This window comes from Nerophis ophidion, linkage group LG11 (assembly GCF_033978795.1).
Source record: "Nerophis ophidion isolate RoL-2023_Sa linkage group LG11, RoL_Noph_v1.0, whole genome shotgun sequence".
In the NCBI taxonomy this organism is placed as follows: domain Eukaryota; kingdom Metazoa; phylum Chordata; class Actinopteri; order Syngnathiformes; family Syngnathidae; genus Nerophis; species Nerophis ophidion.
Window position 1 is genome coordinate 65,471,736 of NC_084621.1, and position 23,665 is coordinate 65,495,400.

Genomic DNA, 23,665 nt, shown 5'->3' on the forward strand with positions numbered 1-23,665 from the left:
GCAGCTAAGTAGCAACTGGTGGCTTTAAGACAGGGGTCACCAACCTTTTTGAAACCAGGAGCTACTTCTTGGGTACTGATTAATGCGAAAGGCTACCAGTTTGATACACACTTAAATAAATTGCCAGAAATAGCCAACTTGCTCAATTTACCTTCCATCCATCCATTTTCTACCGCTTATTCCCTTTTGGGGTCGCGGGCGCCTATCTCAGCTACAATCGGGCAGAAGGCGGGGTACACCCTGGACAAGTCGCCACCTCATAGACAACATTCACACTCACATTCACACACTAGGGCCAATTTACTGTTGCCAATCAACCTATCCCCAGGTGCATGTCATCCTTTAATGAATAAATCTATACATACATCAATCAATCAATCAATCAATCAATGTTTACTTATATAGCCCTAAATCACTAGTGTCTCAAAGGGCTGCACAAACCACCACGACATCCTCGGTAGGCCCACATAAGGGCAAGGAAAACTCACACCCAGTGGGACGTCGGTGACAATGATGACTATGAGAACCTTGGAGAGGAGGAAAGCAATGGATGTCGAGCGGGTCTAACATGATACTGTGAAAGTTCAATCCATAATGGATCCAACACAGTCGCGAGAGACCAGTCCAAAGCGGATCCAACACAGCAGCGAGAGTCCCGTTCACAGCGGAGCCAGCAGGAAACCATCCCAAGCGGAGGCGGATCAGCAGCGCAGAGATGTCCCCAGCCGATACACAGGCAAGCAGTACATGGCCACCGGATCGGACCGGACCCCCTCCACAAGGGAGAGTGGGACATAGAAGAAAAAGAAAAGAAACGGCAGATCAACTGGTCTAAAAAGGGAGTCTATTTAAAGGCTAGAGTATACAAATGAGTTTTAAGGTGAGACTTAAATGCTTCTACTGAGGTAGCATCTCGAACTGTTACCGGGAGGGCATTCCAGAGTACTGGAGCCCGAACGGAAAACGCTCTGTAGCCCGCAGACTTTTTTTGGGCTTTGGGAATCACTAATAAGCCGGAGTCCTTTGAACGCAGATTTCTTGCCGGGACATATGGTACAATACAATCGGCAAGATAGGATGGAGCTAGACCGTGTATATTTAAAAAAAAAAGGGTATTTCTGTCTGTCATTCCGTCGTGCGTTTTTTTTCCTTTTACGGAAGGTTTTTTGTAGAGAATAAATGATGAAAAAAAAAGCTTAATTGAACGATTTTAAAAGAGGCGAAAAACAGGAAAAAAATCCATCCATCCATTTCCTACCGCTTATTCCCTTTGGGGTTGCGGGGGGGGGGGGGGCGGGGGGGAGGAGCTGGTGCCTATCTATGCTACAATCGGGCGGAAGGCGGCGTACACCCTGGACAAGTCGCCACCTCATCGCAGGGCCAACACAGATAGACAGACAACATTCACACACTAGGGCCAATTTAGTGTTGCCAATCAACCTATCCCCAGGTGCATGTCTTCCTTTAATAAATAAATCTATACATATATACTAAAAAAAAAGGGTATTTCTGTCTGTCATTCCGTCGTGCGTTTTTTTTCCTTTTACGGAAGGTTTTTTGTCGAGAATAAATGATGAAAAAAAAGCTTAATTGAACGATTTAAAAGAGGCGAAAAACGGGAAAAAAATCCATCCATCCATCCATTTCCTACCGCTTATTCCCTTTGGGGTTGCGGGGGGGAGCTGGTGCCTATCTCAGCTACAATTGGGCGGAAGGTGGCATACACCCTGGACAAGTCGCCACCTCATCGCAGGGCCAACACAGACAACATTCACACTCACATTCACACACTAGGGCCAATTTAGTGTTGCCAATCAACCTATCCCCAGGTGCATGTCTTCCTTTAATAAATAAATCTATACATATATATTTAAAAAAAAAGGGTATTTCTGTCTGTCATCCCGTCGTGCGTTTTTTTTCCTTTTACGGAAGGTTTTTTGTAGAGAATAAATGATGAAAAAAAAGCTTAATTGAACGATTTAAGAGGCGAAAAACAGAAAAAAATCCATCCATCCATCCATCCATTTCCTACCGCTTATTCCCTTTGGGGTTGCGGGGGGGGAGCTGGTGCCTATCTCAGCTACAATCGGGCGGAAGGCGGCGTACACTCTGGACAAGTCGCCAACTCATCGCAGGGCCAACACAGATAGACAGACAACATTCACACTCACATTCACACACTAGGGCCAATTTAGTGTTGCCAATCAACCTATCCCCAGGTGCATGTCTTCCTTTAATAAATAAATCTATACATATATATTTAAAAAAAAAAAGGGTATTTCTGTCTGTCATTCCGTCGTGCGTTTTTTTTCCTTTTACGGCAGGTTTTTTGTCGAGAATAAATGATGAAAAAAAAGCTTAATTGAACGATTTAAGAGGCGAAAAACAGGAAAAAAATCCATCCATCCATCCATTTCCTACCGCTTATTCCCTTTGGGGTTGCGGGGGGGAGCTGGTGCCTATCTCAGCTACAATTGGGCGGAAGGTGGCGTACACCCTGGACAAGTCGCCACCTCATCGCAGGGCCAACACAGACAACATTCACACTCACATTCACACACTAGGGCCAATTTAGTGTTGCCAATCAACCTATCCCCAGGTGCATGTCTTCCTTTAATAAATAAATCTATACATATATATTTAAAAAAAAGGGTATTTCTGTCTGTCATTCCGTCGTGCGTTTTTTTTCCTTTTACGGAAGGTTTTTTGTAGAGAATAAATGATGAAAAAAAGCTTAATTGAACAGTTTAAAAGAAGGAAGTGCCTATCTCAGCTACAATCGGGCGGAAGGCGGCGTACACGCTGGACAAGTCGCCACCTCATCGCAGGGTCAACATAGACACTCACTTTCACACACTATGGCCAATTTAGGGTCGCCAATCAACCTATCCCCACCTACTTTTAAAGAAATGCAGGAAAAAAATGAAAATTACATTTTGAAAAATAGTTTATCTTCAATTGCGACTCTTTAAAATTCAAAATTCAACGGAAAAAAATAAGAAAAAAAATAGCTAATTCTAATCTTTTTGAAAAAATAAAAAAAATGATTTATGGAACATCACTCCAAAGACATGCACCTGGGGATAGGTTGATTGGCAACACTAAATTGGCCCTAGTGTGTGAATGTGAGTGTGAATGTTGTCTGTCTATCTGTGTTGGCCCTGCGATGAGGTGGTGACTTGTCCAGGGTGTACCCTGCCTTCCGCCCGATTGTAGCTGAGATAGGCGCCAGCGCCCCCCGCGACCCCAAAAGGGAATCAGCGCTAGAAAATGGATGGATGGATGGATGGAACATCATTAGTAATTTTTCCTGATTAAGATTAATTTTAGAATGTAGATGACATGTTTTGAATAGGTTAAAATCCAATCTGCACTTTGTTAGAATATACAACAAATTGGACCAAGCTATATTTCTAACAAAGACAAATTATTTCTTCTAGATTGTCCAGAACAAAAATTTTAAAAGAAATTGAAAAGACTTTGAAATAAGATTTAAATTTGATTCCAAAGATTTTGTAGATTGGCCAGAATATTGTTTTTGAATTTTAATCATAATAAGCTTGAAGAAATATTTCACAAATATTCTTTGTCGAAAAAACAGAAGCTAAAATGAAGAATTAAGTTAAAATGTATTTATTATTCTTTACAATAAAAAAATAATTTACTTGAACATTGATTTAAACTGTCAGGAAAGAAGAGGAAGGAATTTAAAAGGTAAAAATGTACATGTGTTTAAAAATCCTAGTCATTTTTAAGGTTGTATTTTTTGTCTAAAATTGTCGTTCCGAAAGTTATAAGAAGCAAAGTAAAAAAAAGAAATGAATTCATTTAAACAAGTGAAGACCAAGTCTTTAAAATATTTTCTTGGATTTTCAAATTTTATTTGAGTTTTGTCTCTCTTAGAATTAAAAATGTCCAGCAAAGCGAGACCAGCTTGCTAGTAAATGAATCACATTTAAAAAATAGAGGCAGCTCACTGGTAAATGCTGCTATTTGAGCTATTTTTAGAACAGGCCAGCGGGCTACTTATCTGGTCCTTATGGGCTACCTGGTTGGAGACCCCTGCTTTAAGCGTTAAAGTGATATAAAACGGTGTCTTTTTTTTTTTTTCAAAACACGTATTATTGGATGTCCTTTCCGCGCAATAGTGTGTCAGTATTATGCAGGCGTGCCCAAAGTGCGGCCCGAGGGCCATTTGTGGCCCCCAGCTAATTTGTTAATGGCCCCAGGCCCATTCTACAAAATCCTATAATAAAAATTTAAAACATAAAAGTGTGTAATTAAAGAGTAAACAGTAGGGCTGTGAATCTTTGGGTGTCCCACGATTCGATTCAATGTCGATTCTTGGGGTCGCGATTCGATATTATATCGATTATTTTCGATTCAACGCGATTCTCGATTCAAAAACGATATTTTTCCGATTCAAAACGATTCTGTATTCATTCAATACATAGGATTTTAGAGGGATCTCCCCCAGTCTGCTGACATGCTAGCAGAGTATTAGATTCTTAAAAAAAAGCTTTTATAATTGTAAAGGACAATGTTTTATCAACTGATTGCAATAATGTAAATTTGTTTTAACTATTAAAGGAACCAAAAATACGACTTAATTTATCTTTGTGAAAACATTGGACACAGTGTGTTGTCAAGCTTATGAGATGCCATGCAAGTGTAAGCCACTGTAACACTATTGTTCTTTTTTTTATTTTTTATAAATGTCTAACGATAATGTCAATGAGGGATTTTTAATCACTGCTGTGCAGAAATTATAACTAATATTGATACTGTTGTTGATAGTATTCATTTTTGTTCCACTACTTTTGGTTTGTTCTGTTTCGTGTTTGTGTCTCATCTCAATTGCTCTGTTTATTGCAGTTCTGAGTGTTGCTGGGTCAGGTTTGGTTTTGGAATTGGATTGCATTGTTTTGGTTTTGCTGTGTAGTGGTTTGTTGGATTGAAAAAAAAAAAAAAAGAGAATCGATTCTGAATCGCACACCCCTAGTAAACAGTGACATGTAACAAGAAAAAGTTGCAGTGTTGACACTAATAACACAAAGCTGCCATGCGGACTGTTATTGACCTGCTGAAGGCTCCAATTACTTCACTGTAACAATTTCACTTTCAAATATTTTTGAGGGATATAATAATATTGCATATTTTGTGCAAAACAAAGTTTTCTTTCACAAAAAGGGCATCAAACAAACAAAAGTATGAAAAAAATTATAAAATCTTATAATCAAGAGATCTACAGACTTAAGCGTTAAAAGTAAAAAAATATAAATATACATTTGGCTTATTTTCAACACTTTTTTTTTATTGTTATGAATTATTGACCTATTTAGGGTTCCATTTACTTCACGTCAAATATTCCACTTTGAAATGTTTTGAGGGAAAATGTTGCATAGTTTGTGTGTTTGCCATATAAATAAGGGTTTTGACATAAAGGCCATAAACATAAAAAAAACTAAATTTAAAAAAAATGTTATAACGACAGACAGACCTGAAGTTGATGGCAAGATTCAAGCGTTAAACGAAAAAAATAATAATTTATGACTTATTTGTAACATTTTTATGACTGAGACCCTTCCGAAGACCGGGGACCAAACTTGAGGAAAACCATAAAGGTAAAAAAACAACTATTGTGTTGCTTTTAAAAAAGAAAAATATCAAAATGGACCCCGCATACTTATATTTTTCAGTCTGCGGGCCTCATTGGAAAAAGTTTGGACACCCCTGGTATTATGTATGTGGACTTTTAACTTGTGTTTGGTTCAAAGTCAAAAAGGGACTTTTGAAAGAGCTTCTGTCAAGTCTATGTCAGGGTTCAGCAAGCCTGCATGCGGCTCTTTAGCGCCATCCTAGTGGCTCCCTGGACCTCTTTCAGAGATGTGTGAAAATGGAAAAAGATGAAGAAAAAATGATTAATGTATGCAGTCGTGGTCAAAAGTTGACCTATACTTGTAAAGTACATAATGTCATGGCTGTCAGGAGTTTCAATACTTTCCACAACTCTTTTTTGTTTATGATAGAGTGATTGGAGCACAGGGCAGAAAGGTGGAAGAGGGGTTAGTGTGTCTGCCTCACAATACGAAGATCCTAAGTAGTCCTGGGTTCAATCCCGAGCTCGGGATCTTTCTGTGTGGAGTTTGCATGTTCTCCCGACGACTGCGTGGGTTCCCTCCGGGTACTCCGGTTTCCACCCACCTCCAAATACATGCACCTAGGGCAACACTAAATTGGCCCTAGTGTGTGAGTGTGAATGTTGTCTGTCTATCTGTGTTGGCCCTGCGATGAGGTGGCGACTTGTCCAGGGTGTACCCACCTTCTGCCCAATTATAGCTGAGATAGGCACCAGCGACCCCAAAGGGAATAAGCGGTAGTAAATGGATGGATGGATGATTGAAGCACATACTTGTTTGTCACAAAAAACATTCCTGAAGTTTGGCTCTTTTATGAATTCATTATGAAAATGTGACCAATTCTGCTGGGTCAAAAGTATACATACAGCAATGTTAATATTTTGTTACATGTTCGCTGGTAAGTTTCACTGCAATAAGGCGCTTGTGGTAGCAATCCACAAACGTCTGGCCAGCTTCTGGTTTAAATTTTGACCATTCCTATTGACAAAATTGGTGCAGTTCAGCTAAATTTGTTGGTGTTCTGACATTGACTTGTTTCTTCAGCATTGTCCTCACGTTTAAGTCAGGACATTGGGAAGGCCATTCTAAAACCTTAATTGTAGCCTGATTTTGCCATTATTTTACCACTTTTGCCTTGTGTTTGGGGTCATTGTCCTGTTGGAACACCCGACTGCGCCAAAGACCCAACCTCCGGGCGGATAATTTTTGGTTGTCCTGAAGATTTTGTCTCATTTACTCTAATAGCTCAATTTTAGTTTCATTTGACCACAGAACTTTCCTCCAGAAGATCTTATCTTTGTCCATGTGATGTCAGATGAAACAAAAATTGAGCTGTTTGGCCACAATACCCAGCAATATGTTTGGAGGAGAAAAGGTGAGACCTTTAATCCCAGGTTGTTAAAGTTAAAGTCCCAACAATAGTCACACACACAAATTATCCTCTGCATTTGACCCATTCCCATGTTCACCCCCTGGGAGGTGAGGGGAGCAGTGAGCAGCAGCAGTGGCAATGGGTGCCATTATTATAGTCTTTGGTATGACTCGGCTGGGCCCTGAGACCTTCCAGTTTCAGGGCGGACACTCTAACCACAATGCCAATGAGCAGGTCTTTGTGACGTTGATTTGATCATTGCAATTTGGTAACGTCCCAACCAACATTGTGGATCCAACGTTGGACATCAATGTAGGGCAATATAGACCAAAACTCATATCCTGATATATTTTTATATGATATGTATCGCAATACAATATCGTGAAAAATTAAGTCAAACCAAGATATGCATGTGAAGTTGTTTTATTTAAACAAATACTTAACATGAGTAATTTTCAGAAAATGTAAAGTTTCATGCATCAATAGATGCACATCAAAATATTAAAAAGCCTTGAAAATAATATAAGAATAGTAGAGTATAATTAAACATTTTCTTTAAAGCAAACGTATAGCAGTGCTCAAATCCCCCACCAAAAAACAAAAATACAAAAGAACAATGTATAAATAAATTCCCAAGTTTTAGAGGAAATTTTAAACATCAGCATGCACTTCTGAATGGATGGCACAAATTGTACCACACGCTGGCGAATCTGGATGCGCTCGCTCAAATCTTACACGGCAGAAGTGTTGCAAACGTCAGATGTAAATAAATAAACAGTCTATCAAGGGTTTTCTCTGATTATGGACAGACAGACAACTTAAAACACAGGTATGCGGATCTAAAACGTACATACGCGGATCTAAAACACACTTACCCAGATCTAAAACACACTTACCCAGATCTAAAACACACTTACCCAGATCTAAAACACACGTACGCAGATCTATAACACGTACACAGATCCAGAACACATGTACAATTAATCAATCAATCAATGTTTATTTATATAGCCCCAAATTACAAATGTCTCAAAGGACTGCACAAATCATTACGACTATGACATCCTCGGAAGAACCCACAAAAGGGCAAGGAAAACTCACACCCAGTGGGCAGGGAGAATTCCCATCCAGTGGGACGCCAGTGACAATGCTGACTATGAGAAACCTTGGAGAGGAAGTCAGATGTGGGCAAACCCCACCTCTAGGGGACCGAAAGCAATGGATGTCGAGCGGGTCTAACATGATACTGTGAAAGTTCAATCCATAGTGGCGCCAACACAGCCGCGAGAGTTCAGTTCAAAGCGGATCCAAGACAGCAGCGAGAGTCCCGTCCACAGGAAACCATCCCAAGCGGAGGCGGATCAGCAGCGTAGAGATGTCCCCAACCGATACACAGGCGAGCGGTCCATCCTGGATGTACACAGATCTGAATACACACACGCAGAATGAAATACAAGCACACAAATTGGATTACACGCACACAGATTGAGATACACGTTTGCAAAAAAAAAAGTTGCTACGATTATTCCATATTATCAACCATGATCACTTTCGACTGGTAAGCTACATGTAGAAACTAATACAATACAAACTAATACTTGTCAGCTAGAAACTGTAGAGACACTTAAGAGCTCTTCTTTTTCCACCAGCCACACTCTTCCGGCTTTCACAATAATAGCGCAAAGCGCCACATCTGGTCCAAGTGCCCTTACAAAATAATGGTTTTCCGAAAAATACCTTACACTGATGGTTAACTTTCCTCACTTCCTATCAATACCAGTGCAAATGTTGAGATCGGTGATACTCATTGCGTGAATTACCAAGATTTAGTATTTATCTAAAATTGCCATGTTGTTTTTGTTATGTGAGGGGCCTCAATGACTAGGTTTGCTTATGGCCCCCAAACGACCAAATACGTCCTTTTGTCCCAAACAATATCAACCGAGGCAAGGCAGCAGTATGTGCAAGAATACAGATTTGTAAACTTGCAACATTTTAATTGGATGCATGTAAGTGTGATCATACTACGTAGAATATGAAGGTCTAATTAAATGAACACAGCATGTGCAATGACTTGAGAGATGAAATTTACCAAGTCACCCGCTAAGTTTTAAATCCAAGCAACTCTTCAGCAGATGAATATGTGAGACCAACCAGCTGATGGGTTGCACCGGTTGCATTCTGTGGCTTGTTTGTCTGTAGGGCAGTTAACAACTGAGGCATTTAGAACATGTTCACTCAGCTGGAAGTGCATAGTTAAACTATACAGCAGGGAGTCATCAGCCCGAGGCTTTTTTTTATTTTTATTTTTACGTTGAGTCACCTGTCTAATGTTAATGACATTGTTGGTGTTTATCTTCACTGTTGTTGCAGTAGAAACTATAGTACACACATACTGCATGTTCAGGAATCAACCAAGCTTTTTAAAGGGAAAAAAAGCCTCTTAAATTAACTTGAAATTGTTCCCATGCATGTCATGCAAAACATTTTTTTGCAGTTCAAACCAGCATCATTGAACCGACCTGGTTTGCTACTTGAGGTTGTATGTACAGTATAATATTAAATCTATAATGAATCCTAAACATTTAACCGTCTCATAGAAAGATTTATTTTGAGCAGGCTTAGTCTTACTCAACACTTGACTGAATTTAGAGGGGTTTGCAGTTCATGCAGAGTAGTCAAGCAAGCAGGTTAATTGTTCGATCTAATTAGGACACAGATTAATCAGATGCATGCTTTACTTTTAAAATGCATGGACGATCGAGGGGTTCATTAGCAGTCCCTGTGCCTCTTTTCGTAGCAGAAGAGTTAACCATAGGGATGGATTATGTACAGGCAGTGATGGGAAATAACAAGCTACATGAAGCTAAACTACGCAGTTTAACTACATTTTCCAGTAGCTTGGCGGGATTTTAGCTACTCTTTTAATTAGTAACTTTTCCTGTAGCTTAGCTACTTTAAGACCCATGTAGCTAGCTAGCTTACAGCAAAGCCACAAGCTACAAAGAGAAAATGGACTGAATCCAGGCCCACAAAAATAATGGAGTAAATACAATGAACTGGATGAATTAGAACATCCATACATATGGAGATAATCCATGATTATTGATTGATGTTGGTATGATGAGTCATAATTGGTTAAGGTTAGGGTGAAACGTTACGGACTGACCAATCAGGGACAGGATAGGGCAGGTCATCGTAACTAGTAAGCAAAAATCATAACTGTCACGACGAGGGAGTTGGAGACAGAGGGATGCTTCAAGCCAGCGACTCAAAAAAAAAAAAACTGTAATTGAAAATGGCAGAGGAATTCTTTCCAGCAGATTAAATTTTTCCTACAGTATAGTGATGAAGACGACGTCCAGGAAACGCACAATAATGCGTGTCCTTGGCCATATTTAGACTAATGTATGTGTTTAGAGAAAACAATGTCCTCAACTTTAGTTTTTGGTTGTTTACTCTGTAAACCAGAACCATCATCAAATATCTCCAACACAAAGTTAGGAACACACGGGGAGGTGAGGTGAGTTAATGAAAAGTTTTACTAAATATAACCATTACAAACTGTTACCAAGCAACACACAAGCCATTGATTTTTTGTTAAGATATAGATAGATTCTGTTTTTCCTGTAGTTAGAGAAAATTAATAACATTATAGGGATGGGCCAAAGAAAAATGACACTAAATAAGTAAATATCTTCCCCTGTAGATTAGCTACATTTAATCAAGAGTAATTTGTAGCTTAGTTTACTACATTTTCCAAGTAACTTGCCCATCACTGTGTACAGGTTACTTGCTTAGGGACAGCACCAGGATTTTTTTCTCTCCCGGGGCTTGAATAGTCGATTTTCATGACTTCAGTATGTATTTTTTCAATAAAATCAGTTGTGATACACTGCACAAGCATGTTTGATATAAAAGTAGTTTAAACTTGATTCCTTAAATCCTGAAACTTCACGGGACAGCCATTCATTGTCAGCCTAACCTTCTACAGTTTGAGAAAAAAAGTATTTAATCCAGCAGGTGTGTCAAGGAGGTAGTGTTGCCTTCCAATTTAACGCCATGAGTCTTCTAGCCAATAAAGTAATGAATGCTGCAGGACTCTTTTTGGATTTGCTAAGAGAAAATAACAGAGGGGCTACCCCCAAATAGTCCGCTTGCAGATTTGGTTCGATCTTTTCGCTAATTGCCATTGACAAATTTTTAAAGATATTAGTCCAATAACCGCACGGCGATGGGCGAAGCCAAAACATTTGTATTAAGATAGCGGGAGACAGATAAAATAATACCGATATTCCGTCATACATCTTAGCCAGCCGGACCTTGGTAAAATAAGTGCATTTAATAAGGCTGTGTCTAGCACAAATAGATGACTAATGAACTGTACTTAACATCTCTGTCCAGCTCTCCTCAGATAGGGTCACTCATAAATCCTCTTCCCAAGGGTAACTTAAATGAATTTTGAGACTCAGGGTGTAAAAGAAAAATTTGTTTATAAATACGTGTAACCTTTTAAAGTTGGAAGCGGTGTCAGAAATACATCTAAAACTGTGTCATTAGGTAAATCTGGAAACCTCGAGAAAGTATGAGGAACAAAAATATATATCTAAAAAAGTGTTAATTGGGAAGTGAAAATGTATCACAAAATTACTGGAAAGAGGCAAAAGTGTTGTTAATGTATAAATCTTTAATGCTGTTAATCCCCCGACTTGACTATTCTAAAAAGGCACTATCAACAAGAGAGGGAGGGAAAGCATGGATAGCAGTGATGGGTGCAAGACTGGGAATAGTCTGTAAGACAAAATAGCTCTTAAACTGAACCCAAATTCTGAATGAAGTTTTTATGGTTGTTTTTTTCTTGAAAGCAGAAGTAGAAGAGTGGATGTGAGAGTGAACCAAAGCCCTACCAGATACTTGTTTGTGAGAGTTTGCCTCCATAAACAGCCATAACAGAGGATCAAATGCTTTATATTGCAGCCAATATTTAGGAATTCTAATGTTGGGGGCTCAGTAGTAAAATCTAATGTTTAGTAGTGCTAATCATTCCAACAATTTGGGTAGTAACCTGTGAATTTTTTCAGTCTAAATCAAATTGTGAGGTGGCTGGAGATTCCCACCCCTACTATTAATACTACAACAAGAGTACCGGTATATACCGTAATCCACAAAACAAACAGAACCAATAATCACATGACTGCTGCTTACTAGAGTCAAAAATAAGTGGTTACATTTGTGGATTCAAGGGAAGCAGCAGTGTCGCTCTTTTTTGCACGCAGTACAGAACACATATTGTAAAACCACAATAAAGCAGACTTAAAATAACACCCTTTGCTTCTCGTTGTCACAAATATCTGATAATGCAGAGTTGTTTCCCATAGCTGAGCTCATCACTTCTGCTCTTTATCGAATATGCGACCTAAGAGGTTAGTGTTGCTGCTGCCGAGATTCTCAATACTCCACAAGAAAACCTAAAGAGATACTCAGATGCAAATACAGTATATCCTACAAAAGGTGTCTGGAATATGAATAGCCTAAGTTTTCTCTTGAGGCTGCCATGTTGTGTTATAGTTCCAAGTTTCAAACATAGATTCAGCAGCTATTGGGAAAGCTGCAAGCTGCAACCAAGTGTACATTACATGAGGTGTAATATCATCCTAATCAATCAACCCTATGCAGAAGTAGACTTCGGCAACCCAATTCATCATGTCTCCTTAACTCCTGACACCAGCCAACCCACAACCCTCCCACCCTCCGCCCCACCCTACTTTGATTTGCAAAAAGAAAACTGCCGAAAGGAAACGCTCACACAGCAATAACTGGAACAGTATGAGGTTTAACTCGTATTAGTCAACCTTGTGTCACAGTTCATGTGACAGTGTGTTCAGGGAGAGCAGCTTGTCAAGTGTTCAAGTTTGAAAAACTCTTATTTAAAAATGCAATTATTACTTCTGTTATGCTGTGTCTGAAAATGAAAATTGTTCATAGTAATACAAAGAGTAGAACTGAATGTTGTTGTTTTTGCGTCAAGGTGTTGGGAAAACTAGACAATTGACCTTATGGGCCTTTCCTGCTTTAAATAGACTTTAAAAGTGTACGCTTAAATGTGAATTTAAATGTGAAATGTGTCGTCTAACCTCAATAATACTTTGAAGAATGAAAGAGTTGACAATGATATATTAATTCTTACAAGAATGAGAACACTCAGGACACCATTAATGGAGAATTTGCGAAAACATTCTACGTCAAAGGTAATATGACATCATATGTTGCTTACCAACAGTGTGTCCAAACTAACATACTGTAATTATCGTTGTAGTTTTAGTTCATGTTGTAATTTTACTTTACCATAAGCCTGTAATTTTGTTTGGATAATTAGACGATTATATGAATCATTTTAAACAATGTAAGTACAATGTATTATTTAAAGCTGCTAAGTATGTGACAAAAGTTGTAACAATTACCAGTATTATCTGTAATGTTTGTCTGATCTTGAATGGGATTGTGCTGAAAATTGTAATTTTCCTGAAGGAACTCTCCTGACGGAATAAATAAAGTACTATCTAATCTAATCTAATCTATTAATGCTTTGAGCCCTGCGGCTTATAAAACGATTCGGCTAATTTATGGATTTTTCCTCACTAATACAAACCCCGTTTCCATATGAGTTGGGAAATTGTGTTGGATGTAAATATAAACGGAATACAATGACTTGCAAATCATTTTCAACCCATATTTAGTTGAAAATGCTACAAAGACAACATATTTGATGTTCAAACTGATAAACATTTTTTTCTTTTCAATTAATCATTAACTTTAGAATTTGATGGCAGCACCACGTGACAAAGAAGTTGGGAAAGGTGGCAATAAATACTGATAAAGTTAAGGAATGCTCATCAAACACTTATTTGGTACATCCCACAGGTTTGCAGGCTAATTGGAGACAGATGGGTGCCATGATTTTGTATAAAACAGCTTACTAAAAAATGCTCAGTCTTTCACAAGAAAGGATGGGGCGAGATACACCCCTTTGTCCACAACTGCGTGAGCAAATAGTCAAACAGTTTAAGAACAACGTTTCTCAAAGTGCATATTACAAGAAATTTAGGGATTTCAACATCTACGGTCCATAATATCATAAAAAGGTTCAGAAAATCTGGAGAAATCACTCCACGTAAGCGGCAGGGCTGGAAACCAACATTGAATGACCGTGACCTTTGATCTCTGACAGCACTGTATCAAAAACCAACATCAATCTCTAAAAGATATCACCACATGGGCTCAGGAACACTTCAGAAAACCCCTGTCACTAAATACAGTTCATCGCTACATCTGTAAGTGCAAGTTAAATCTCTACTATGCAAAGCGAAAGACATTTATCAACAACATCCAGAAACACCGCTGGCTTCTCTGGGCACAAGATCATCTAAAATGGACTGATGTGGAAAAGTGTTCTGTGGTCTGACGAGTCCACATTTCAAATTGTTTTTGGAAATATTCGACATGTCATCTGGACCAAAGGGGAAGCGAACCATCCCCAAAACTGAAAATTGCGCTCTAGCATCCCCTAGGAATAAAACACAGACATAACTGCTCCTAAGAGGAAAACACAGACAAAGCTGCGTGTAACGTCCAGTACGAAAGTCGTAGAGACATGAAACAAAAACCTCAATGTAGGTCTCACTTAGACCTACATTTCATATATTGACAACTCCCAGCAAAAATCAACAAGAAGTTTGCAATTCCCCCTTCAAAACAAAAGTTTTGTAAAAACCGGTCACCTTTTTTCAAACATTATCTCCTCTGAGCGCGTTTGTCGTGTCGGCTTCAAACTACCACAGGAGAGAGAATGAACCCTTCTGATTAAAAGTCGATGAAAGAGTTTTTATTACTGCTACGGTGATTGCAGCTTTAATATTGTGACTGTTATTCTATTTCCTTCAACTACAAGACAGTTTTGGCCCCACTTTTTTCTAATAACACATTTCCCTTCAAATTTTGCACCAATTTTGTTTCTATAGCAACAATGTCTCTATAATTCTGAAATTTAACGATGAACGAACGTTACTAGGAAAACGTCTAGCAACGTAGGCTGTGCATTTTGACTTTGGGATTAGTGAGGAGCAACCATCTCACAGGGTAAAGAATTTATGACACATTAGTGGCGCTGAAGGAAGAGTGTGATTATTCTACATGGGGAGAGTGTTAATCAGAGGATAGGGCAGCTCGACCGCCTCCTGTTCCAGCACGGGCACACATTTGCTAACGAGCATGGTCGCACACAAACACGGTTTTCTGTTCAAGTTTAAGGGGTCATTCTACTCCATACTGTGTTGATCTGAGATAAGAATAAATACCCTGCTCCTGTTTCGAGTGTGTATACTAAGTCAATGTTGTTTTATTCAATGGTTGCGCTAATGGCTTCCCCTCTATGCACTGTATTGGCATATCTTTTTTTGTAAAAACTCCCATTATTCAACAGTTCTGCTGAAACTGAAACCTGAGTCAACAGCCACACAAAAAAATCAGGTCAATAAAATAATCTATTAGGACTCAGAATGATGAAGTTCAATCAATAATAGCACCAATAAAATCATATTGCATCTAGTATAGTGTTTCTATTCTAGTATAGTGTTTCTATAATGGCATTTTCCAAAAGCCTTAGAACAGTGGTACCCAACCACCGATTTAGGGACCACTGTTCTAAGGTTCTGTTCACATGGTCCGTGACGCATTTGCTACCGGTCCGACCAGAAATATTAAGCAATTTATAAACAACCGCAATTTCCCCAGCTTAACTTTCTCATGTGGGGCTTCACGGTGGCAGAGGGGTTAGTGCGTCTGCCTCACAATACGAAGTTCCTGCAGTCCTGGGTTCAAATCCAGGCTCGGGATCTTTCTGTGTGGAGTTTGCATGTTCTCCCCGTGAATGCGTGGGTTCCCTCCGGGTACTCCGGCTTCCTCCCACTTCCAAAGACATGCACCTGGGGATAAGTTGATTGGCAACACTAAATTGGCCCCAGTGTGTGAATGTGAGTGTGAATGTTGTCTGTCTATCTGTGTTGGCCCTGCGATGCGGTGGCGACTTGTCCAGGGTGTACCCCGCCTTCCGCCCGATTGTAGCTGAGATAGGCGCCAGCGCCCCCCGCGACCCCAAAAGGGAATAAGCTGTAGAAAATGGATGGAACTTTCTCATGTCCAACTAGAGCTAGGGTTGGGTATCGTTTGAATTCGAACGATTCCGATTATTTGTTTCGATTCTGATTCCTGACGATTCTCCATTCCGATTTTTTCTTTAAAAAAAAAAAAAAAAGGCAGGGTCAAAAAAAAGTTTGGGATATCTTAAATGAGCTAGCTAACCTACAGTCTTTCTGAATTAAATAGTCTGACATTCTCCATCAATTTTAATTCTATTAACTTTTTATGAACTTTACTATAAATTCCTCACAGGGCTGTTTTCTACTAGAATATAAATATCAAATCTATGAACTTGAATATAAATATTATAAATCATGAATACATTTTAACAGAGGTACACTTTCATCAAGAGAGTTTTATTTTTGAAAACCTCATGAAAACACATTTACACATAAGTGTATGATGGTGCAGGTACTTAAACGTTACCGTGCTCCCACTGATGGGCTAACCTGGTGCAGAAAAGCAAATAAACAATAAGAAACAACTTGCAAAACCCAGTCTAGATTAGCAGCAGGTACAGTATAAAATCAGAGACAGTTCTTGTTTAGGAAAATGACCATATCTGCCTTCTCAGGCAGGATGCGTGAGCGTTCTGGACAGATAGTGTCTCCTGTTGAAGACGGGACATGCATTTTTTTGTACTCCATGAACTCGGAGGTTCTTCATCATGTTCGACGTGCACCCTCCTAAGGACGAAACAGTCCTGTTGCACGTGTTACATTTCGCCGATATTTCATTTTTTTTAGTAAAATAAAGCCACACTTTCGACCGTCGACGCCTGCTATCCACGCTTGACTGACTCGCTTGGCTACAGAGGCTCGGCTATGCTAACACTTCTGGCGGAGGGCGCTTCTTCTTTGGTGTTTAGTGGCTTCTTCTTTCGGGTCGGCGGACTTATTATTTTTTTCCGGTCGGCGGACTGGGTATCGAAACTAGGAATCGAAATGTAAAGTTTTGAACGATTCCGGGAAAATCGGAAACTTAGTCCCGGTCCCAATCGATACTCGATACCCAACCCTAACTAGAACATACTAATAGGTTTGTTCACAGGTGTACAATACGACTCCTGATAGGAAGTTGCCATTTGCTATGTTTGTAATACCTTTGTTTCGTGGGACATTGCACATTATTGAACATATAAAATGTACATTTTCCGGATTGTAGTCAAATGTTAATTTCCATCTGCAGTCCCTGGCAGGCTGATGGCATATACAACAAGGTGCATAAAATGTTAAGTTAGAGAGCACAAACATCAGATATAACATTACAATAAAATAAACACTCCGATATATGATAATGAAAGTAAAATAAAATAGAGACCCATGTAAAAACAGTCAGTTGCTGCATGAGCTCAGGACAGATCAGGAATAAAGTCACCATAGAAGTCTAAACAGAAGTGCTATTGTGCTAAAGTGAAAGTGTGCTAAATTGCTGACTGTAATAATTGGGCTAAAGGAAGAAAATACTCCTAATATTCCAATCTTCCTTAGCCTCATAAAGGTAAGGTGCTGGTATTACTGCACATAGCCCTATCTGTTGTACAAGTACTTTGCATTAGCACATGTGGTCAGTCACACATGGGAGATTGCACCAAACAAGCATACATAAGTGCATCTATACATAAAATATTGCATAAAATATGAATACATGATCTTTAGAATAGAAGTAGAAAGCCGTATCAATAGAAAGTCATATAAATGTATTGGAACTAATGGCAAATATACCTAGTTTTAATAAATATATATGCTCTTGTCCTCAATGATGGCGTATCACTTACAGTATAATGCATATTTGTTCATTTTTAATTGGTGCCACAGCGCAAAAGGGGTCATTTTAGTCCTATTTAACAGGTCTATTTAACAAACTTTATTTACTCAGCGACATGTCATTTCTGTCTCCGTGGCCACACAACAACAATGCTCTGCTCGCTCTATCCCACACAATAGAGTGATCAAGTTAATTATACGACTGGTCTTTATTTGAACAAGCTTGCTGATAATATGAAATTGGTGAGGAGCAATCACACAACAGTCATTTCCATCCATCCATCCATTTTTCTACCGCTTGTCCCTTATGGGGTCGCGGGGGGTGCTGCATTTCATGACTCAAAAATGCCTACCATAACACCCCCTGCCCCACTACCCCCACTGCTCTGTGGCACCAGCCAAGCTATTGGTGTATGTCTTTTATTTGTTGCTGTTAGTCCTTTTCTGCCTTTTTTCAAGTGGTCTTTTGAGACTTTGGGACTATTGGTTTAGAAAATTGACATTTGCTGCGGTTGGTATGATATATTGCAGCCTGTTATGACTATAATAAGCAAACATGGGCTTTTAATTTGGGCTTTTATGCGAGTTAAACATATTTGGATTGCTTGCTTTAGAGTTGCTTTTGATCCCCCTTTTACAGCTGTAGAATTGAGCTTAAATACATTCCACGACGACGCTCTTAACTCAAATACTTGCATCTCAAAGCAGACTTGCCCATTTAAAATGAACTAAAATCAAATTGATCCGTGCTTGGCCCTCTCAAAACAACACAATTTTAACATATAATATGCCTTTTATAAAGAAAAGCTAACTTTTACATAATACATACTGTTTGAAAATCAATACAGTAGCATGTAGTACAAATGACTATAATAGTTTTTTGTGTAGAATTTACTTTTGAAAGCAGTCTTTTGCATTCTCTGTCCAGTGTTGCCAAGTCTGCGTATTGTCTCCTTCTTATGAGCTACTTATTTTCATAGAACTACTGCATGTTTTTCTCGTGGCATCCGGCAATACTTTGTCCGACATCTTTAAATGACAGACCGGAGAAGTCACTTCTGGGACGACAACACAACAAGCGATTTGTTTGTCTGTCAATCCAAGCTATTGCTTGACTATCCAGTTTGTTGAGTCAGGACTAGACTGAGCAAAGTGATATGCAGCTTCTCAGTGTTTTTATGGATGAATGTTTATTTTTCCGTATGTCCAGAGGCTCGCTGTAGCTTTTGTGATGCTGACTGACTCCACAGTAAGGGTCGATAACAGGTAGGACATACTAAATTTAGCTTCTCTGATTTGGCCGTCCGTTTCTTCTCTTTTGCACTAACTTTGTTTTAATTCTGATTATTTGAGGGAAGGATGTTGATCTTGAGAGGCGATCAAACGCACACTACAACCGTCTTAATCAAAATTATTGTTTGTTTCCTGATTAAAAGAAGCAGACACAGCAATGTGTAACAATATATTAACTCTCTATTGCTCAGTTTTGTTTGCCGTGTAAGTTAGCCAGGAACAGCAACATCTGGCAATATATTAACTCTTTATTACTCAGACGGCACAACCTTGTTACACATATCACTTTAAACGACAGCAAAACTAAATAAAATCATATATAAATCAAATAAGATGTAAATGCATCGCCATAAGGTAAAACAATCAGCAATTTCAAAGTCCAGAGGCAGAAAGCATAACTCTCTCTTTTAGCTCACTATTAGGAAAATGCAAGTTTAACAAACCACTAGAGTTCTGTTTGCAGACCACTTGCATTTTACAGGAATTCACAGCCAAATTAATGTTTAAAGGGGACCTACAGTATGATGATGTTCCTCTTTTCTGACTTATTAATGCTTTCACTATGTTGGATACTGGTGTTAAACAAAAAACATTATAATTATACTTTTGGAGAGGGTGGTGCGGGGCGCGTCTCATTGGCAATTTAAAGGTAACGCCTCTATACACAAACTATTGGCAGACATGTTCAGAAAGTTGGTTATAACTTTGAATGTGGTGTGAAATTTTTGCAACATTTACACCAAAAGTATATCCAGTACTTATTAGCTAGACCATGGGTGTCAAACTCTGGCCCGCCGTGTAAATTAATTTGGCCCTTGAGGCAATATCAAATTAACAATAGTACTGGCACGCCGGTATTATACAGCCGCATTCACCTCTAATACTCATACTTGCCAACCCTCCCGATTTTCCCGGGAGACTCCCGAAGTTCAGTGCCCCTCTCGAGTGTCTCCCGAGGAAACCATTCTCCCGAATTTCAACCGATTTCCACCCGGACAACAATATTGGGGGCGTGCCTTAATAAAGGCCCTGCCTTAAAGCGTTCTCTACAACCTGTCGTCACGTCCGCTTTTACTCCATACAAACAACGTGCCGGCCTAATCACATAATATATGCGGTTTTTAAACACACAAATGAGTGAATGAAAGTCATACTTGGTCAACAACCATACAGGTCACACTAAGGGTGGCCGTATAAACAACTTTAACATTGTTACAAATATGCGCCACACTGTGGACCCACACCACACAAGAATGACAAACACATTTCGGGAGAACATCCGCACCGTAACACAACATAAACAAAATACCCAGAACCCCTTGCAACATTAACTCATCCGGGACGCTACAATATACACCCTCCGCTACCACCATTATTAAGATTTCTGCATATATAAGTGTTGCTTTTTCCATATTTAGTGTTAAAGCAAATCAACTAAGCAAACTGAGCAATAATTAACGTTTTATTTGTGCACTTTCTCTTGCTACTTCAAGACTTGAATGCCTGATTCGTTCATTATTATTTTATTTTCAAATTTATTTTTAGCCTGTGAAAAAAGTTTATTTTGATATTTACCTGAGAAGGCTGCAAATAGAAAAGAGGCATTCAATTTTTATTTACATTTTATTTGATACGCCATTGAATTTTTTAAAATTAATATTATTATTTGAAACTCGAGTTTGCATGTCACTATAAAGTTATATAAAGCTTGCTTGTTTAATATTCAATGCAAAACTTTTTGGGGTCCCTATTAAAAGGTTCATTTGTTCAACCTTGGCCCGCTGCTTTGTTCAGTTTTAAATGTTGCCCCACTCTGTATTTGAGTTTGACACCCCTGATCTAGACCAAAAGGAAGTGTGTTAAATGTGAAAACAGTGAAGCTTGGAAACATGTCAGTCTTAACCATTCCTACTACAGTACCTGTGGCGGAGAGCTTTTGACTTACCAACCAACTGTTCCGGTTTCTTCTAATAAGAACAGCTGGGGTGCGGGCTACTTAATCAGTATGTCATTGCTATGAACAAAATGCAGGAACTGTAAATTTAGCAACAACAGTGATTCATCTCTAGCAGATTGATAATTAACATTACTGCAATTAGAGAACAAATATTATTGGTTAATAAATGATTCCACTGTTATGTTTATCAGATGAATACATGCTACATACTTTTTGTAAGTTTTTTTTACAAAGCCAGAGCAAGCGCACATATTGGTAGCCTTTTTTTGTTTACCTGACACACAGTCACTCCTTTCATTTTCCGTGCAAGTCACGTACTGTTGTTTGCTCCTCTTACACTTGACCCTGTGTTATTGTAATTGAGGCCATTACCAAGCTAAGTTAGATGTTCTTTATGGGGGAAATAGCCAGTGTTGTGGTGACTGGTGTTTTACCTGGATGAGCAGCAAATTGTTATTTTCCACTATACTGCTGAGAGGAAAAACAAAGTTTTCTATTCTTTTCTCTTGATTGGCCAAGACCACAAGCTTGTTACTGCAAGCATTTCTGGTCCCTCCACCTCTGTCTTCTCAATGCCTGACAAGCAATATATCAGGGTTTTGGAGGGAGGGAAACAATATATACCTGCAGAAGACAAATCATAGCTGGAATTCACTACACTTCACTATTGACAAGAACTTGCTTGACTGAAAATCAAAATTCCAAAAAATCCCCGAGTGTCGACGTATCACAAGAAACAAACAAGCTGTGTTTTTTGAATTGAGGAATAGTTAAAAGGTGGTCTTATAATATACTGCACAGGCTACTAGAGTCTGTTGAGTGAGACTTATTGTGTGATTCAGTTGGGTAAAAAATTTGCCCCACTGTTGTATTGAGCTCTTGTTGTAAAAGAACACATTTTCAGTACAAAACCCAAAACCAGTTAAGTTGGCTTGTTGTGTAAATGGTAAATAAAAACAGAATACGATGATTTGCGAATCCTTTTAAACTTATATTCAATTGAATATACTGTAAAGACAATATAATGTTTGAACTGACAATTTTTTAATTTTTTTTTTTGCAAATAATTATTAATTTAGAATTGAACAGTATTAACACATTGCAAAAGAATTGGCACAGGGCCATTTTTACCACTGTGTTACATGTCCTTTCCTTTTAACAACACTCAGTAAACGTTTGGGAACTGACGAGACCCATTTTTGGAGCTTTAAAGGTGGAATTATTTCCCATTCGTGCTTGATGTACAACTTAAGTTGTTCAACAGTCCAGAGTCTCTGTTGTGGTATTTTAGGCTTCTTATTGTGCCACACATTTTCAATGGGAGACAGGTCTGGACTACAGGCAGGCCAGTCTAGTACCGGCAGTCTTTTACTAAGAAGCCACGCTGTTGTAACACGTGACTTGGCATTGTCTTGCTGAAATAAGCAGGGGGCGTCCATGATAAGGTTGCTTGAATGGCTACATATCTTGCTCCAAAACGTGTATGTACCTTTCAGCAGTAATGGTGCCTTTACAGATGTGAAAGTTACCCATGCGTTGGGCACTAACACACCCCCATACCATCAAAGATGCTGGCTTTTGAACTTTGTGTCTATAAAAGTCTGGATGGTTCTTTTCCTCTTTGTTCCGGAGGAAACAACGTCCACAGTTTACTAAAACTATTTGAACTTTGTGTCTATAAAAGTCTGGATGGTTCTTTTCCTCTTCGTTCCGGAGGAAACAATGTCCACACAGTTTACTATAACTATTTGAAATGCGTATTCGTCAGATCATAGAACACTTTTCCACTTTGCATCAGTCCATCTTAGATGAGTTCAAGCCCAGCAAATCATTTCTGGGTGTTGTTGATAAATGGCTTTAGCTTTGCATCTTAGAGTTTTAACAGATGTAACGACAAACTGTAGTTACTGACAGTGGTTTTTTGAAGTGTTCCTGAGCCCATGTGGTGATATCCTTTACTTGATGCAGTATTGCCCGGGGGATCGAAGGTCACAGGCATTCAATGTTGGTTTTCAGCCTTGCTGCTTACGTGCAGTGATTTCTCCAGATTCTCTGAACCTTTTGATGATGTTTACGGACCGTAGATGGTGAAATCCCTAAATTCCTTGCAATAGCTCGTTGAGAAACATAGTTCTTAAACAATTTGCTAACGCATTTGTTTACAAAATGGTGACCCTCGCCTAATCCTTGTTTGTGAAAGACTGAGCATTTCATGAAAGCTGCTTTTACACTCAACCACGGCACCCACCTGTTCCCAGTTAGTCTGTTCACCTGTGAGATGTTCCAAATGGGTGTTTGATAAGCATTCCTAAACTCTTAGTCTTTTTTGCCATCTTTTTTGAAACATGTTGCAGGCATCATATTCCAAATGAGCTAATATTTTCAAAAAATAAACAAAAGTTTTCCAGTCTATTCAATTGAATACAGGTTGAAAAGAATTTGC

The 23,665-nt window shown here is 38.9% G+C and overlaps 1 protein-coding gene across 6 annotated transcripts in view; it reads left to right on the top strand.

Annotated features, from left to right (window-relative positions):
* oxr1a (oxidation resistance 1a) overlaps positions 1 to 23,665 on the top strand; it is a 427,940-nt gene that overhangs the window by 315,002 nt on the left and 89,273 nt on the right. The window lies entirely within an intron of this gene.